The sequence below is a fragment of the Pinus tabuliformis genome, chromosome 2_1 (assembly GCF_031772625.1).
Source record: "Pinus tabuliformis cultivar Carrire ecotype Pingquan chromosome 2_1, CPIR1, whole genome shotgun sequence".
NCBI classification, from domain to species: Eukaryota; Viridiplantae; Streptophyta; class Pinopsida; order Pinales; family Pinaceae; genus Pinus; species Pinus tabuliformis.
The window spans coordinates 967,356,374-967,361,400 of NC_142299.1; the positions used below are offsets into that span (position 1 = coordinate 967,356,374).

A 5,027-nucleotide genomic window follows, 5' to 3' on the forward strand; every position below is an offset into this window, starting at 1 on the left:
TCCATAGCTTTTGCAATTGAGGATGGTTTCCACATTAGCACCATTAACCTAATCTTAGGGTTCAATCCATAAATGAAATGATATGCTTGACGCTGATCAGTGTCCATGGAGGACACATACTTGACCAATTCCATGAATCTAATCTCATATTCTTCTACCATATGATTTCCCTATACAAAAGCATCGAAGGCTCCTACCTGTTGTTCTTCATAATATGTTGGTAGGTACTTTTTCCTAAATCTCTCCTCAAATAACTCCCAAGTGACTGTGTTCGGAGTGAGGTGTAGTTGACGCTCTAAGTTACCCCACCAATTTATAGCACTATCTCTGAGTTGGAATATCGCTATTTTATCTTTTGAATTGGAATTTTAATCTCTTATTTTGAAGCACCTTCTTAGCCCTTCTAACCAGGCTTCTACACGTTCACTGGCATGACCTCCAGCAAACCCTAGGAGCTTAATATTTTAGAGCTCCCTAGTAATGTCCTCGATTGGAGGTCCTCTATTAGAGTCTCTTGATCCCTTGAGATTTCCCAACCCTGATGGAGGGTTCTCTACATCCACTTAAATTGTCCAGTGCCCTCTTAACATCTCATTAATTTCTTCTAGGGAATGCAAGATGAGAGCCAACTCCAGTGATGGTAATGGGTTATTTGTAGGAGGTCCTTGTGATGACCTTCCTTGACCTTGATTTCTTTGTGTCGTCACCATTTTGAGTTGTTCAAATATCTGTATGATACACAAGACTTATTAGCACAACTTAGGGCCTTGTCAATTCTTACTCGGCTCACACATGTTTTTCATAATGATAGGTGTAAGTTTTCCTTTTGTTATGCTTGTAAATGAGTATTTCTAATACTGAGAAGATAATAGTGGATCTACTAAATCCTCTCCCATTGCTATCTAAGAAAGTGCTACGATGCACTGCTAGTCACCCTCAAATATCTTTAGATATCCCTAAACAGTCTTCCTAAATCCATCTTATATATTTTGAGCATTCACATAAATATTTACTTACCACTTTTAATCACATTATTATAACTAGGTGTCCTCTTGAAATTCCATCAATAATGCTAGATTGTCATTTTTATTATTATATATATATATATATATTATCCTTATGTTTTCAAAGTAGGTGTCTAATGGCCTCAATCAACTCAACACTGACATTATTGTTAGGTATTTACTATCCCAATGATATATATAGAATGGCTAGTGCTACATGTTTTAATATTTCAATATTATATATTGTCTTAAAGGAGGTTCTAATGTGCTAATCAATTGGTGTTCACCTTTGACACTTTGATCTGAATATGTTGGATTTCCATTTTGTAAACATATGCATATTAATACTATGACAATATCTAATATAACTCTATTGTGTCTCTAAAAAAATTCAAGAAGTTGCATCTAAAAAAGGTTAAGAATTATGCATGGCATCAAGCATAATGTGAGCAACTTGTAAAAATTTCACTTAAGTTCATTTATATTATTAAATATTATTAATAAATAAACAACTTGTTTTAATGCATCTTAAAAGGTCATCATTCTCACTAAATCTTGTAATTATATGAATTAATATGGTTGTAAGAAAATACATTTTCTACAAAATAATATTTCTTTGTATTAATGTTATTCTCAATCTTTAAGAGACTTAACTCTATAGGAATTTACAACCTTCTTGTATACATAGATAGGTTATCTTTGTTTACTAAGTCAATAATTCTTCTATCTAAAGGTTCTGCCACAATTTGCATAAATTTTGGTGGGCACTAACCTCGGTAAACTCCTATGTAAATTTATGTAGTGAATTGCGTAATTTATGGTGGGTAGTAACTCTTGGTAAACATATTTAGCTATCTAAGTGTAATTTTGGTGGGCACTAACCTCAGTAAACTTCTATATAAATTTATGTAGTGAATTGCATAATTTATGGTGGGCAGTAACTCTTGGTAAACATATTTGGTTATCTAAGTGTAAAGAATGTCCTAAAGAAAAGTATTTCAACTATTTAATTCTCATTGATTTCAACTATTTAATTCTCATTGGTGGGTCAGTTTATCATTTTGAACATGATTAATTTGAAAGTCAAGGAAGGTCAGTGAAAATAAAATATTAACATAAACCCTAAATTTGTGTTATCAGAAAGTGGTGCTGTAAAAATCGAATGTCATTTTTTTTTTAATTTTTTTATTGGTTGTCACTCAGGAAATCTAATTGCCATATAGCAAATATCCTTTTACAAAAAAAAAATGTGGCTAATTTTTATACTAACAATCTAGTTTCCGCATTGTTGTCCTAACATTATAGTTTTCACCTAAGTTAAAATTTCCGCATTGTTGTCCTAACATTATAGTTTTTACCTAAGCAAAAATGTAGTTCACAGGGAGACATTTAATATAGAGGCCATAGAGTGTATGCGACACATTATCAGTCCTGTTTTATTCTTGGACATAAGAGTTTATATTTATCCATGGTTTTCTACTACCAGTCTTGTTTTCTTCTTGGACTCAAGAGTTGATATTTATCCATGGTTTTGTGGCTTCCTTTTTTTGTTATTTTTTACACGACTCTGGTTTTGGCCATTAGATTTGATGCATCAGGCACACTTGATAAGAGTTTTGATGGCAGAAATTTCTTTAGATCCTCGGCTGTTGGTAATCTAGAGGGATTTTGTTTTTGTGAAGGGAGGATAATTCCTTTACCCTGCCTCTGGAGGAGGAGGTTGGAGAAGAGTGTCTGGCCTAGTCTCTGTAGGTAACAGAGTACCCACTTTGGACGTACCTATTTTAGGTTTCTAGAGCTAGCAGAAGAAAAAATCATCTGGGTCTTCATTGTCAGGTAGTATACATATAGAGAAAGAGGTCAAAAGCCTCAGATAGGCAAGGCTCCCTATTCTGTTGCATTAAGTTTACAGAGGGCTTGCTTTTCATGGGTTCCTGTATCTGAGATAGTTTAAGGAGGGAATCGATTTGGGTCTCTATTTTGAGCATGGCATATAGTATTGAGAGTATTACTAAGGGTTTTAACATCATAAAACCATTGGCGTCAGAGCTAGCATAAGGTTCAGGGTGGAGTTTTGTGTCCGTTCCGAGCTCTTACCCCAACAGGGCCACTTATTCCTTACTTGCATGAGTACTAATGGTTTGATTTATTATTTTGGCTTATAACCCACACTCTGGTCTCTGTCTTTTTTTTAGTACACTTCCAGATCGGAAGGTGGGGTTGGTTGGGCACTTTTGATAGTGTTTTGTTCTTGACCATATAGATAGGTCTGGAAAATTGATCTCAACGGCCATGGAATGCCAAGATTAGGAAGTGAAACATAAACTACGACACTTGCAGGAAAATGGCTCTTCCGATTCGCACCTGCCCAATAGAAGGAACAAAGGGAGATATAATTTGAGGCACAGGAATGGAGTGGCCAAATCCAAGAACCGAGCTAATAGTCAATCTACATGGTTTAAAGATAAAATAGCTAATACCGTATCAACAGAAGAAAAAGTTTGTGCATCTTTGCAAAAAAAATCACGGAATAGACTGAATTGTATTCATGAGAATTGGATAGCCGAGTTAATGGGAAGATGAGTAATGGATAGAATTTGGGGTCCTTGTTGTTGGGGTTGTAGAGGCTTGAGAAGGAGCTTTGAGGATTTCTATTGCAGCTAAGATATTTGAGTTCTTCGAGGGCTTATTGGATAAAGGTTAGAAGGAAAACTGAGAAGAGGCAGTGTTTTTGAATCGGGTCATTTCTTGAATTTGTGTGAGGCCATAGCTGTGGGAGTGGTTTATCAGGTCTGAGGGATGTGACTGAGGTCGGGTGTTGTCCAGGTAGAGGCTTGGGAGCAGGTGGGAAATTCCAGTCGGGTTGGACGTCGATGAAAGAAGGATGAAGCCGAGGCGCGGGGATGATGGCATGGTCTGAACTTTGGGCTCATGAGCAGCTGTATCTCCTCCAGATCCAAAGTAGATAACTCCATAAGCAGCCCTGCTATCCATTTTGCTGAAACTAAATCTCCAAATGATAGTGGCAAAGAGCTGCCTGCTGCTCAGACAGTGTCTTCCACAAGTACTAATAATACAGGAAGCAATCCATCCACTCCCAAAGTAGGATATGATTTGAAAGTTTCATCCCAGTTGCGTAAATTCACTTTTAATGATTTAAAGTATGCAACCAAAAACTTCAGGCTAGAAATTCTTCTTGGTGAAGGTGGCTTTGGTTGTGTTTTCAAAGGTTGGATGGAAGAGAATGGAACTGCTCTTGTCAAGCTTGGTACTAGTCTCACTGTAGACATAAAAACACTCAACCATGATGGGCTACAAGGTCACAAGGAATCACTGGCAGAACTCAGTTTTCTTAGGGACTTTATCCATCCTAATCTAGTTAAACTTATTGGGTATTGCATAGAAGATGATCAGAGGCGACTCGTGTATGAGTTTATGCCTCGAGGTTGCCTGGAAAATCATCTCTTTAGAAAAGGGTCCCTACCCATGCCATGGTCTATTAGGATGAAAATTGCATTGGGTGCAACCAAAGGCCTGGAATTTCTTCATGGAGGAGCTGAAAGACCTATGATTTATCGGGATTTTAAGACGTGTAACCTTTCTTTTAACTTTAAAATCCCCTAACTTATTGCATATTCTCTCCTTCTTCACCATGCAAAGGAGACATGCTCCATGCTAAAAAGTTAGTTCCAATTTAAAATTTTATATACTTCCTCTCTTGTTTAACACCATTGTTTTGTGATATTTTTTTAATATATTTTATTTTTTCAAAATGTTGATGCTTAAATCTATAATTTTTTTTTTTTTTTACATTGTGGTTACCTCTAGCAATGGTAAAATTATGCTCCTTTACAAATTGTAGGGAAAAAGTAAGCTTCCTCTTATATATATATATATATATATATATATATATATATATATATGCTCTATATTGATTTTGATGAAAATATGGAAAATAATAAAATATATATATATATATATATATATATATATATATATATATATATATTTTTTTTTTTTTCA

The 5,027-nt window shown here is 35.3% G+C and overlaps 1 pseudogene; it reads left to right on the forward strand.

Annotated features, from left to right (window-relative positions):
* The first annotated feature begins 3,803 nt into the window (after window positions 1-3,803).
* Window positions 3,804-4,628, forward strand: LOC149203852 (serine/threonine-protein kinase PBL34 pseudogene; annotated as a pseudogene).
* Window positions 4,629-5,027: the final 399 nt, after the last annotated feature.